The 14600-nt window shown below is 42.8% G+C and overlaps 1 protein-coding gene across 1 annotated transcript in view; it reads right to left on the bottom strand.

Moving 5' to 3' along the window:
* The window catches only part of tnn (tenascin N), a 39544-nt gene extending 35877 nt beyond the window's left edge, over positions 1–3667 (bottom strand). The window contains exon 1 of the mRNA XM_031807208.1: positions 3422–3667. The gene's annotated coding sequence lies outside the window, so the exon portion shown is untranslated. The remainder of the gene's footprint in view (positions 1–3421) is intronic.
* Between the last annotated feature and the right edge of the window lie 10933 nt (positions 3668–14600).

Genomic DNA, 14600 nt, shown 5'->3' with positions numbered 1-14600 from the left:
TTAGACACTGCTTTGAACCTTATAGGAAAGCTTCCATCCAATAGTAGAGTTCTCAGTGGCTCACGATTTGTGAAAATTGACTATCAGTAGGCTATGTGTTGGAAAAAAATATGTTGACTATGTTGCTAATGACTTACAGTAACTGTATAGAGAGAAATAACTCCGCCATGGCTCATTGGACAAAGCCTATGAGGAAAATTCATGTTGTATTTGTAGGGTTTTGGGATAAATGCCGAAAATAAGGTCTATTGTAAACACAGGCTTAGGAGAACTTATATGTTTTGTGCCATGAGATAATCATCAGAATTTATGTAATGATAAAACACACATACATTGCATAAAGGCTTCATAATTCATAAAGGTAATGTTAACTGACTGCTATTATCTCATAGAACAAGACGTTTAAGGTCTCCTAAGCCTGTGTTAACCTCAGACCTTGTTTTATGTGTTTATTACAAACCCTATTCTTTCCCCATTCATTTTCCACATAGGGATGGCTGAACGAACCAGAGGTAACTTATTCCCAGGTTTTAGGACTACAAGCTGGTAAGCTCTGTTAGTGCCACTCCATATTTCCACCATGTTTGCTGTGAGTTCTGTGTCTGCTATTAAACTCAGTGGGTGAAAAACTTGAGGTCAGAGTAGCCAGACCATAGAGATTCAGACAGACTATGACTTCACATCTATGGCCATTCAGCCCCATTGACTTTCTGGCAGTAATTACAGTAGTTGGCACTGTGTCAGCAACCAGGAAATACAGTAGATCAGACCAGGGGGAAAGACCAGCGAGTCAATGACAGCCTTACAATAACCCACATCACAGGAGCATTTTACAGCCCTGTGGTATGGCACCAGGCGCTGGCGCACACAGATCCTTAACAAGCTCCTTTATAGCTCACTGTCAAGGTTTTATTTGATGCTGGCCATTTTCAGACTTTTATTTGTCTTGGAGAAGATTCCAATGTGGCCATCTTCCAGCTCAGCAAAATGGCTGCAACGGACATCTAAATCTCTGCAGGGCAGGAAAGGCAAGAACGATACACTAGTAAGCCTGAGGATTCTCCTCAATGTCAATCCATGGTTGTGTCCCAAATGGCACCCTATTCCACCCTATAGGAAATAGGGTGCCATTTGGGATGCAATCCATGTGATGCGTGTCAGACATGGCAGAGCCGTAGCAGGCTCAAAAGTTTAAAGAAAACAGTATCCTCAGTTCCGCGCTCAAAGTTGGCATGGACACACAGGGGAATTACCTTCACATAACAAGGGATTCAAATAGTCAGACACAATGTCTGTCCTCTTTTCAGCCTCCATTTTCTTTGCAGACTTGTCAACTAGCTGTGAAGTTTGATAGACTTCCAACCGGGATTGGCAGGAAAGTACCTGAACAATTCCAGCATGTGTTGCAGACTAGCAAGTAGTGCTCAGAGTAAACTTCAAACAGCTTTCAAATAGACTCTCTAACGGTTAACAATCCTTATTTAATGAACATGTCTCCATTCAGCTACACTGATTGAAGTGGATTTAACAAGTGAGAGATCAATAAGGGATAATAGCTTTCACCTGGATTCACCTGGTCAGTCTATGTCATGGATAGAGCATCTACTCAGTGTAGATGCTCAACAGTGTTCCACTGGTTGGTAAAATTGAGCTTCCTCTACTCTTTGTTTAACCTTAAGCCTTGAGACATTTGAGACATGGATGTGTACCATTCAGAGGGTGAATGGGCAAGACAACATATTTAAGTGCCTTTGAACAGGGTATGGTAGTAGGTGCCAGGCGCACCAGTTTGTGTCAAGAACTGCAATGCTGCTGGGTTTAGGAAAGTGTCCTTAATGTTTTGTACACTCAGTGTACTCCTGGTATAAGAGGAGGTAGAAAGTGTCCCCTCACTCACTAACCAGAAATGCTTCAGACTGTGAATGCATTCAATCTCAGGTCCTCACAGTGACCTAATTTCCCTCCAAAATAATTGTGCAGGGAAGAGAGAAAGGAAGGGAAGCAAGCAAGGACAGATGGTGTGCAATGCCCCATCCTCTCCTGAGACACATTAACCAATAGACAGACAAAAGGCAGTCTGCGCTTTTACGTTTCAAGTGGAATTGAATTGGACCAACAAGCCTGGGATGAGCTCAGAGCTCATGGTCTTTATGTGGTTGCAAACTTGCAACGTTTGTTGAATTTCCCTTTGCTTGTAGGCAGAAAAACCTGAAAGCAATTAGAGTACGTCTGAGCTAAAACTCATATCCCTCTGCTCTGTCTGTCGGTCCTGCCATCCAAACCACAAAAACCTTGATAAGGTTACAAGAGCCCAGAAGTCACTCCATTGGCCTTATGTAATGGTCACATATTAGAAACCACCCCATTCATGGCTAGATGCAGTCAACGCTCTACATCTGTTGTTTGTTTTATCACTGCTTCCATGTCAACTTTAAGCCAGTACAGTAGCATTTCATCAAGTTGAGTGACCTGCAAGGACCGTACATAATGTCTACGAAGCCTGCAACTGTTTATTTTCCTGGAAACTAAAATAGCACCTTCAATGAAAAGTTTTATATTAAAATAAAAACCTGTGTTAAGCCCATAGTAAGGACATCTAATAGCATTCTAAAATGTCAGTTATGTCCCTACTAGATATGTCTGGCTAGCTGAGGTATCACGTGTTAGTGGTTAGTCTCATGCTTGACTGCCCGGCAGTTCAGTCTGGTACCAGAGAGGCTGGAGTTTAGTCTGTGATGAGAAGGCAGGTTCATAGAAGGTCATGAATAAGAAAATGTATAATAAACACAGGTTATTTTCCTTAAAAACTGAAACTATTCAAGAACTTTGTAAAATAAACAAGGAAATGGACCTTTAACCGTATTGGGTTTGATGCCTTAGTCACAACTCATGTCGTTTTTGGGGGGTTGATGCAAAATATGAAATCAAATCTATCAACAGATTGCATTTTGTTTCTTTCATCCATTTATTTTACTGTGTACCTTCTACTGAAGAACTTAGCTTTGGAAGTTGTTATAATCATTTCATATCTTTGTTTAAAGGACTACTGTATGTTAACATCTCATTTGCTCTGATGAAAATCATGTTTCCTGTTCATATGCTGTATCTTATGATGACTCCTGAAACAGGAACATTGCAAATGATTTATTCTGTTGTGAGTATTACTTTTTCGCTGTAATTACTTATTTCAGCAGTAAGTGTGAATCTCGCCTATACCTGCATTTGTTAGAAGAAAATTAAACAATATAATTGTGAAATGTTAAACAGGTCATCCTATGAACAAAGATATTGTCAAATCAAATGCAATCACTAACCAACACAACTCACAATCACAACAAATGTGTATTCACATATTACAAAGCCTCTCAAAACGAATGCTGAATAATAAAACAACGATAACAGAAAGCAGTGTTTAACTTACCGTCGCAATTCCCTGTGACTCCGTCCTCTGAAAGCCTGAGAATCTGTCGCTCTATTGCTTCTCTCTCTGACACCTGTTGACAAGCTCAGAGCAGGAGTTTGAAAGGGCCCTTATAACCAATGCCTCCGTGGCTCCTGCAGCAACAGTCTTTCCTTCAAGTCGTTAAATTCCATCTCCGAAAGGCCTATGGCCAATGGGAAGTAGTTTGGGAGTGTCTCTTCTCTTGCTCCTCAATCATGGAATGGAGAGAGATAATGAGAGTCATTCCCTCTTCCTCCGTCTGGGGCTAATCACCTACATCAACATGACCCTCACTCATGTTGCCTCTCACCCCTTCACTACCATTTTTTTGGTTTGAACTTTTTTACATGTTTTCTGTTTCAGTAGCAGCGGTGGAAGAAAATGAATCACTTTGAGCAGGAGTAATATGTGCTGCAAGGCAACCAGAGATTTGGATTTAGTGTTGAGCTCATGCCAAGAAAAATCCAGAATTCATTTTTTAATTTTTTATAGATCTAGTCATATCTGTGAAGTGAATTAAATGTCCCATCAGATTAGCCATCCTTTATTAGTCGTTTTGAAGTGTGAATTTGGATTAAGAGATTATAGACTTTAGTTACAATATGATTTTATGCATCATCACATTAACTACTAAAACACGACATGTGGTCATCCTTACAAGGATGGATGGGTCTGAAATAAAACAAAAGAAAACACATTTAATCGTTTATACATACTGTACATGGTTTGGCTTATGCATACAGCACCATTGTGAAATGTTCTTACCTTTTGAAGAACAAGGAAGGACAGATATCTTTGTGGGAAAACAGCAGGCTAACACTTCTCCTAAGCTAGTACAAAACCACAAACACCACCATCAGAAATAGCCTTCAGACCATATTGTGCAACACTTCAAGAGACAATAGCAAATGATGGATAAAGTGACATCTATTGTATGTACCAAAGTGTTTGGATTATCATGAATTGATTCCCTAAGTATTTAGATGAATTACATAAGAATATTTACACAAATACAATAGAAACCAATGCAATAACGTGAATTCACGCCCACACATCGACCCACCCTTGTCTAATGGACATGCAGCATCACCAAAGGCTCCAGGTGTCAAGGTTGGTAATATTTTTCACCGGCATCTGTTTGTCTCGAAATATATAATATGGTATCACATTACTGTGACATAGCGGCTGTCTGTGAAATAGTTCAGTGAAACTGGAGCTGGAGCTGAGGCCAGGTGTGATGGTCTTTAAAGAACAAATACTTACTACTGATTGAAATCACGGGGTGGTGAAGGGTTAAGTTGCCCCTAGACACTGATCCTAGATCTGTACCTAAGGAACACTTTACCCCGGAGCTCACCGAGCTAGAGACTCACTGGTCTGCAGAAATGACTCTAATCAGATAATAGTTAGAAATGTCCCTTTTGGAACCATACTGTGTGAAGATTCTAGAACAACCGGATGGCACATGATAAAAGCCAGTAGAGGCAATTAACTCTTCCTCTGAGTTGAGAAATAACCTCGGAAACTTCAACTGAATGTTCAATCTTATCAAGTTTTCATGGCCCTTGGCATTATATAGCATGGTCTAGCATTGGGTCATCTCCTCTGTAAAACATTGCTGAAACATTTGTGTTGGTGCATTCGGCCCTTAATGTCTGACGACCTATACCAGTTGCTACTCTTAAAGCCAACAGTTGGAGGTAGAAGGGAAGGGAATTTAGCTTGGAAATCAGGAATGCACTAAAGATGTTAACATGACGTAAATTGAAATTAAGATTTACTCCATTCTTGCTAATGAGTCTGAATCTTAGCGAGGGACTCAGCATGCACAGTGAAATTACAATGTTTTGATAAGGAAAGTGGTGTGGGAGGTCTGGGAACAGAGAGCCAGGAAATAGCTGAAAGACTCACAAACATTGGCTCCATTTCTGTTTGGAGTAGGGGGATATCATCTGATAAAAGTACATACTACCGCCCCTCCCGAGTGGCACAGCGTTCTAAGGCACTGCATCGCAGTGCTAGAGGCGTCACTACACAGCCGGGTTCGATCCCGGGCTGTATCACCACCGGCCGTGATCATGAGTCCCATAGGGCGGTGCATAATTGGCCCAGCACTGTCCGGGTTAGGGGAGGGTTTGGCCGGCGGGGCTTTACTTGGCTCATCGGACTCTAGAGACTCCCTGTGGCGGGCTGAGTGCCTGCAGGCTGACTTCAGGTGAACGGTGTTTCCTACGACACAATGGTGCGGCTAGCGTCCGGGTTAAGCGGGTGGGTGTTAAGAAGCATGGTTTGGAGGGTCATGTTTCGGAAGACACATGACTCAACCTTTGCCTCTCAAGCCCATTAGGGAGTTGCAGCGATGAGACAAGATTCAAATTGGGGAGAAAAAGGGGGAAAAATACAAAAATCTAATTGGTACTACTTTTTTAGTTACTATGTTCTTAGGATTGTTTTGAAAAAGCCTTTCATATGATGAGAATCCAATCACATAAAACTTCTGTCCCTAATCATGAGCTCATAAGCGCAGGGAGATGTATTAATTAATTCAGGTAACATAATAGCCAGAGCTGCAGCTAGCTTTGCTGTTTGAGTTTGACTATTTAACTTTCCTGTAAGATCAACTACATACTTAAAAATGGCAGCCCACCTTTCAGATGTTTAAAGTAATGTCTTGGATTTAGGTAGTACTTCATAGCAGTTCATTTGAACAGTGTTAATGAGTCGCAGATGGCAGGGACTCCCCCCATTGATTCTCCTATTGGAAGTAACCCAGTTCTGACATTATTAAACTCCTTCAGTGGGTGATGAGAGCCAATAACAGGCCCACTAAGCAAAACCTCCGTAACCCTGAAGAGTAACGTGACGGAAAGGCATGTATTCCACAGAGAGGAACATTAACTGTCAATATGTAAATATGGTTACAATGTACCCGGGGAAGAAGTAGAGTACACTACAAAAGGCTGCTGTGTTTTAATTTTGTTCAACAGTTTTCTACATTGATGAGTCCCAGTCAGTCACAGTTTGAATTTCATGAGGATATTCCCAAATTCCCTTTTTGTTATTCACAGCCTCAAAGGAATGTTCATATCAGTGGCAGAATCTTGTTTCTAATCCTTTGCGCTTTTTTACCTCAATTTACAAATTTTCCTCTCACAAGTACTGTGTTTAATTTAAGCCATGTGAAATTCATTTTATCGTTGTTATTACTGTCACCCTTCCGCTAGCTGCTGTTCAGGTGGTTGGAATCAGCAGATAGGGTTGGCTGCTGTGTAAATACTGGGCATAATTTATGGAACACTTTTGTATGCTCTCCCTCGCACTTGTATTTCATCGTGTTATTTTCTCCCCAGAAACATAAATAGCAAATCTCTTGATGGCAATATATTTCTTGTTAGGACAACCACATGTGAAAAGCGGCAAGGACTGCTCAGAAAAATACAAAGACGTACTGTCAGTCTTTGCAATTTCTCATGCAAATTATCCAGTAACAACACAGATGTACTCCCTTGTAAACCTCATAAATGTCATGAATTACAGTTGTGTGTCTCTAGTAGAGTTTCAATGATACAAACTGCACAGTCAATATTGATATATGATCATCTCTTGACGTTTCAAGCATTTTCTGAGAAGTTTAACAAGAAATCCAGGCACTGTAATTCCAAAAGGATGTAACCTTGACTGACACTCAATGGGGAAATCCTCCCTTACACATTTTTAGGTTAGACTGGTCCTCCTTAGATTAATGATCTTGTCATTATCATCAGAGTGTGTAAAGCTGTCATCAAGACAAAGGGTGTCTACTTTGAAGAATCTCAAATATAAAATATATTTTGATTTGTTGAACACTTTTTTTGGTTACTACATGATTCCATATGTGTTATTTCATAGATTGATGTAGAAAATAGTGAAAATAAAGAAAAACCCTTGAATGAGCAGGAGTGTCCACATGTTTGACTGGTACTGGTCGAAAGTTTCTTGCTTGAGCTTTAAGGATCTCACTTTGGTCCTGGTGGTCCCACCCTAAGTGAGTTAACAGACGCTGCTCTGAAACTATTCAGAAACACAATGTTCCCCTTATCATTTTGTTTGGCATTTTGGATCAAATCAAATGAAAGTGTCTTTGTTCTCTGTGTTTTGATGGGATGAACAGTTACGGTGGGAAATGGAGTAGCCTGGGTTTTATTGTGATGCTTGGCTGTCAGCTTGCAGCTCACTGCTGTCTTTATATCCTTGTTAATGCCAAAAACAGTCATAATATGAGGAGGACAAAACATCCTTCGTCTAATGGCTATACATGAAGTGTCAAACAAATTATTCAACCTTATCAGACAAATTGAAAATGTGTCAATTTAACAATGAAAGCGTATAACCTAGGCTCCTACACAAAGCATGACTATAATGTAACCCCTCTTAGAAATTCAGATTAATCTGAACAGAACTACACCCTTTTACTTAGCCCAACAAAAGTTCCAGAACACATGATGTCTCCTCTCGATCATAGTTGACAACAACTGCACTACATTATGTTTGATCGGATAGTTATCTATAAGAGATATAGCATATGGTCCATAATGACTATTAAGTTGAGGAAATGGAGATGGCGAGAGACTCCTCTTTGGAACCCCTGAGTAATGACAGAGGGAGATATAGTCTCAGGACTCCTGATTGACACAGCCTCTCTAGGGCAATGCTGCACATTCCAAAGGTTCTGAAGTCACCTGCCCCCAAGGCAGACAGTGCATAACCTTAGGAAAAATGCACATGCGGTATAAATGGCTATTGAACACCCTCATTTGAAACACCTACATTGGCTCTGCCATTAAATGGTTGGTCTGAATTTATGTCATGTTGTTCTGTCAGTGGATGTTAAAGTAGGTGGACACGTTGTTAGATTACTTTCACAGTTTATGTTTGATTGCTTTGTCAATGATTGATTCAAACCTAAAAATAGGCCTGCACTGTTCCTTTCATTTGGCAGTCTTTCAGGGACATTTGGATGTAAATAATGGGCCTCTTGAATTTGCAAAGTACAGTAGCCAGGTCTGAAGTCTGCCTCCATCCCTGGTACAACCTTGACGACATCCTGCAGAATCTAAGGGTAATTTGTTTAACTGTGGGGTAGAAATAAAGATATGTGTCATTGCTACATTCTGTCATATTCAGGTACGCCTGTTACAGATTCTCTGCAATGGTGATAATTATGGGATTATAACAAGGCATATGAATGAGCTGATTATAATACACTCCAGCTAAATTAATTATTACCACCACTATGGGCACAGTATGCAGGCATTAGGCATTATTAGACTATCCAGTTGTTTTCCATTTAACGAAATGCTTATGCTTACGAAAGCGTATTTTAATTAGTACTACAGGATGGAATAGTATGCCCTTATTGTTTGGTTAGCCCAAACTGACATCCCCATCACACTGTCGATAATGCAACATGATGTATAGTGTTCAGTTTCTAGTACTCCATACACTTTTCTGTGGGGGGGAAATATGCCTAAGGAACGCTGGTGTATTTATTATTAACCCTTTGTTGACTGCTTATCACACAGCTGCATTTTGCTCAGTGATGTCACTGCATAGCAGCACCAAAGAGTTCCAGTATGTAAAAACTGTGTGCTAGCAACATTCTACCTGCAGGGTGACTCTGTGTGGTTGTCCTCTGCAGCCGAATACACTTTATGTGTTGACTCAGGTAGATGGACATTTCATTGTTTAGTCCTAATGATACATTTTCAATAACAGGATGATAGGTCCTATTTGATTACTGGTTTGATAGACGACTTTAATATATTCTATATTCTACTGAATCCTTATTCATGCAAAGGTGTGTAGACTTCTGACTTCCCCACCAGCTGTTACACTGCCCTATTGTCAGGATGTCACGAACCCCGCTTCCTGAGTCTGTGTTTGCCTGTGTTTCTGTCCTGGAGTGTGTTTCCGGTGTCCTGGAACGCACCCTGTCTGGTTGCCGGGCAGATTAGCTTGTTGGGAGATCGATGTTCACCCGCACCTGTATCCCATCAGTAATCTGCACACCTGTCCTGATCATCACCTCTCCCCTTCAAAAGCTCTGACCTGACATCCATTCCCTGTATGTTGTGCCATAGTATCAGCCTCAAGTTGGATAGAATTTGTTTTGTTATTTTGTACGTCTTGCTTGCCTTCAACTTACCTCCGTTTGTTCCGTCTTCAGTTACTCACCCGGATCATTTACCCCATTCCCGCCTGGTCATCGGAGGATTCCGCTTCCCCATTGGTTCCACCTATTTACTCCCATCAACTCACCACCGCTGCCCGCTACGCCACCTGGATGTATCTACCCACTCACATTCACTTGTAAATAAATACTCACCTTCTTCCTACTCTCCTTGTCCTGGTCTGCTTCTGGGTTCGATTTTGAAGAAACGTGACACAGGAGGACATAGAAACCTAAACAGTGTGGTTTAAACACCACGTTTTACCCTTCGATCCTGAAAGTTTGCATTTTGTTTACACCTAAATCAGTCTGCTTTGTTCGATATCAGTGGAAAGAATGTCTAAACTCTTCTTGAGGAAGGTATTTGTGTTGAACTAGAGAGCTGGCTCTGACACTGATTAAGTAGATGGGAGTGAATTGTGCTGCATTTTACATCAGGTCTTTTAAAAATACTACAACCATCAGAAACAAGGGAAATACATATTGTCTGAAAGTGTGTGGGTGAGGCAGGGTACTTTTAGGGGGCCTAAGTGAAAAAGAATTGGGGGACGCCCCTCCCACCTTGCAGATAAAACTTTTTATTGCCCTCCCATTTGATGGCCGAGGGGATAAAATACGTTTTAGAGTTTGTTTCCTGCAATTCTACACATTTTGCCTTGGGGCAGAGAAAATATTTCAGTTTTACAGCTAAATTCCTGCTATTCTACACATTTTGCCATGGTTTATTGTTACGGCCATCAAAGAAATAGAAAACTAGAATGCCCACCCAAATCACACCCTGACCTAACCAAATAGAGAAATAAAAAGTCTCTCTATGGTCAGGGTGTGATTTGGGTGGGCATTCTAGCTTTCTATTTCTTTGATGGCCGGGTATGGTTCCCAATCAGAGGCAGCTGTCTATCGTTTTCTCTGATTGGGAATCATACTTAGGCAGCCTGTTTTCCATCCTAGTTTGTGGGATCTTGTTTTTGCATAGTTGCTGTGGAGCCTGCAGAACTTTACATTCGTTTGTATTTTGTTGTTTTTTGGTGTCTCCAGTGCGCCTTCACAGCCCAGTGCGTCCTGTGCAAGTGCCCCGCAGTTGCCGGGCTAGGGTGAGCATCCAGCCAGGACGTGTTGTGCCAGCTCTACGCTCCAGACCTCCAGTCCTCCTCCACGGCCCAGTATATCCTGCGCCGGCTCTGCGCACTATGCCTCCAGTGCGCCTTCACAGCCCAGTGCGTCCTGTGCCAGCGCCCCGCAGTTGCCGGGCTAGGGTGAGCATCCAGCCAGGACGGGTTGTGCCAGCTCTGCGCTCCAGACCTCCGGTGCGTCTCCACTGCCCAGTATATCCTGTGCCCGGCTCCACGCACCAGGCCTCCAGTGCGTCTCTCCAGCCCGGTGCGTCCTGTGCCAGCTCTACGAAGCCTGCGGTGATGATCCATGGCACGAAGCCCCCAGTGATGATCCATGGCCCGAAGCCTCCAGTGATGATCCATGGCACAAAGCCTGCAGTGAAGATCCCTGGTCCGGAGCCTCAGGCGACGGTCGGAAGTCCGGAGCCTCTGGCGACAGTCGGCAGTCCAGAGCCTCCGGCGATGATCCACGGTCCGGAGCCTCCTGCGACGATCCACGGTCCGGAGCCTCCCGCGACGATCCACGGTCCGGAGCCTCCTACGACGATCCACGGTCCGGAGCCTCCGGCAACGATCCACGGTCCGGAGCCTCCTGCGACGTTCCACGGTCCGGAGCCTCCGGCGACGATCCACGGTCCGGAGTCCCCGGCGACGATCTACAGTCTGGTTCCTTCGGCGACGATCTACGGTCCGGTTCCTCTGGCAATGAACTACAGTCCGGGGCCCCGGCGACGATCCACCGTCCGGTTCCACATATTCCATGTTAATATGATACCTTAGTTAGAGTGCCAAAGAAATTAAATGGGGGTCTGTCATGTCAAATAGTGTCCCCCTGCCAAAAAGTGTCCAGTCACTATGGGATTCGAGAAGCTATTATCGCACTTCGCTATATCAACGGTGTGATGAGCTAATGCGTTGAGATCATTACAGCCAAAATGACAATATTTTCAGCCCAGCTATGTAAACAAAGCTAATTTCTGCGACAATTTTGCTGGTTAAGATGAAAACATTGCTTTGAATTACTTTTGGTACCTAAACATTTAAACAACATTAAAAACTGTACTTAGTTTTCAAATTAGCAAAGACAACTGTGCATTAACTTACTTTGCAGATCACAAAGTGAGCTCCCATTAACACTTCATTCATGTGCAAATCAGTTCAATTCATACACTGGCTTCTCTGGCTGGCATATTTTGATTTTGAGCTTCCCTTTCCTTGTCTTGTCTTGCTATTAGTCCTTTTATGATTATGTTTCCCTATCTCCCCTACTCCACCACATGGCATAGGCATAGCTCAGTAATACAGCAGTAAACTTGTAGTTGAATATAATGCAGGACACAACAGACAGTTGAATAATGTCAAACTCACAAATACCAGCAGGGATTTACAACAATTCATTAAATGAACAACCTGTGTAAAAAAACAACCTGGCAATGTTTTGTGGAAGAGGTGTGTCACGAACTTGTTGATTTTATTGTATATACCCGCATGGCAGTTACAGACTGAAATACATGAGTATAGGCAAACATCAACACAAACAATAAAATACAATTTAGTTGTGTCACGCCTTGGTCTTAGTGTTTTGTGTTTTCGTTATATATTTTGGTCAGGCCAGGGTGTGACATGGGTTTACGTGTTGTGTTTCGCATTGGGGTTTTATAGGATTGGGATTGCTATGATTAGGGGTGTGTCTAGTTAGGTTTGGGCTGCCTGAGGCGGTTCTCGATCAGAGTCAGGTGTTTCTTGTTGTCTCTGATTGGGAACCGTATTTAGGTAGCCTGAGTTTCGCTTTGTATTTCGTGGGTGATTGTTCCTGTCTCTGTGTAGTGTTCACCAGATAGGCTGTAATAAGTTTCACGTTCCGTTTGTTGTTTTTGTATTTATAAGTTATTTCATGTATCGTCACTTTTTTCATTAAAATCATGAGTAACCACCACGCTGCATTTTGGTCCTCTCTTTCAACAAACGAAGAACGACGTTACAAGTTGAGAAAACAGAAGTATGAATGACAAGTAAAGTACATAATATGAGATGGGGACAGTCTTGGGAGAAGTAGGGTCTGATTTTTAAAAATCTCAGTTCTGGCGTGTGGGATAGAGAAAAGAGGTGGGTGCTACAAGTGGTTCTGACACTCACTTTCCCTCGACGGGCAGCTAGTCTCAGAAGGTGGACTTGAAGAGGGAGACTGTAAAGTCCAGGCACAGCTGTTTGCAGTGCTAGCGTATGTAGTGCATCAGTGTATCTCACTGTGCCCAAGATGATATGTCAAGGTCATGTCCATAGCAGATTAGATCAAACCACATGACATTACTAGTAACTGTAGACAATGTAATGAAAAGTGGAATCTTGGAGGGTGGCTGATCATGGGGGACATCAAGTAAATCCAGGTCCGGGATGCGGTAGGCTTCTCAGAGCATGAGAGAACCCCTAGAGGACATCAGGTGGGTCCAGGCCTGGGGAAGGAATACGGTAGGATTCTCAGAGCATGACAGAACCCCTAGTGGACATCAGGTAGATCCAGGTCTGGGAAAGGGATACGGTAGGTGTCTCAGAGCATGACAGAACCCCTAGAGGACATCAGGTGGGTCCAGGTCTGGGGAAGGGATACAGTAGGTGTCTCAGAGCATGACAGAACCCCTAGAGGACATCAGGTGGGTCCAGGTCTGGGGAAGGGATACAGTAGGTGTCTCAGAGTATGACAGAACCGCTAGAGGACATCAGGTGGGTCCAGGTCTGGGGAAGGGATACAGTAGGTGTCTCAGAGCATGGCAGAACCCCTAGATCCTGAAGAACAGGAGCAAACCATCCATACAACTTATTTACCGACCTGTGTCTGTGCCGGTTTTGCTATATTTTTACCATGTCGGAGGGTATATCTGTGGTCAGTGGATGGTTCTGAAAAGATATGCGTTGTTTGCATCACCAAGCAGTGTCCAGGAAAAAATGAAATAAAACTGTTAGATGCTACCACCCCCTCTTCAAATCAAAACCAAACACGGATGTCGATGTTTGCGCTCACATGCGCCATTCTGCTTCCTGTCTGCAGCAACATGAGTTGGCAACATGTAATTAACTCACATGACGGGTTAGTGTTATACTGCTAGATCGAAATACAAAATCTCTGTCTTGAAGGCGGGCTAAGTTCAAGATATAGCACAAATGAATTGTATGTTTAGTTAACAACTGAATCTGATTTGTTCAGTGCTGTTCCGACACAGTTTACAGATAGAAAATAAAGAAATGATACCTGTTTGAGAAGTGTTCATTTCTTGAGGAGGGGTACGACTGGCAGTCGAAGTTGGAGAGAAAGCAGCCAGTGGTCAGACCTAGGAGGGAGGAGGGGTTGGGGTCAGGTCGAGTGTGCAGGTTGTTGGGCAATCGGACATCACTAGACACAGGATTTCATCTGAAGGAAGAGGAGAGAACCAGTAACAGGATGAGGACAGGAAGAGGCAGAATCAGGAGACAGGTGGGAGAATTATTCAAACAGAAGGGATAGATGATAGGTTTTACATCGTCCAGATATTTTTCATTAGTGCAGAAAGCCATTTGGACAATTGAGATATTACTCTTGTTTGTTTGTCACTTGTCATTTACTGATAGATGAATCTTGAGGGACAATCAAGGCGGAACAACATGGTTGTGGACAGAATTGCAGAATCTCCACATGAGACCTGGATGGAGTCTGAGGACAAAGTGAGAGAAATTATCTCTGAAAAATTGAAGATGGGCCACATGAAGATATAGGTGGAGCGCGCCCACAGGACTGGAAAACCCACCACCGGCCCAGCTGTTCTGGAAAGAGCCAAGAACTACTTGAGAAGAACATGTATCT

Source organism: Oncorhynchus kisutch, linkage group LG27, assembly GCF_002021735.2.
Source record: "Oncorhynchus kisutch isolate 150728-3 linkage group LG27, Okis_V2, whole genome shotgun sequence".
Lineage (NCBI taxonomy): Eukaryota > Metazoa > Chordata > Actinopteri > Salmoniformes > Salmonidae > Oncorhynchus > Oncorhynchus kisutch.
The sequence above is the reverse complement of the archived record's forward strand: the minus strand, read 5'-3'. Positions and strand labels throughout refer to the sequence as shown.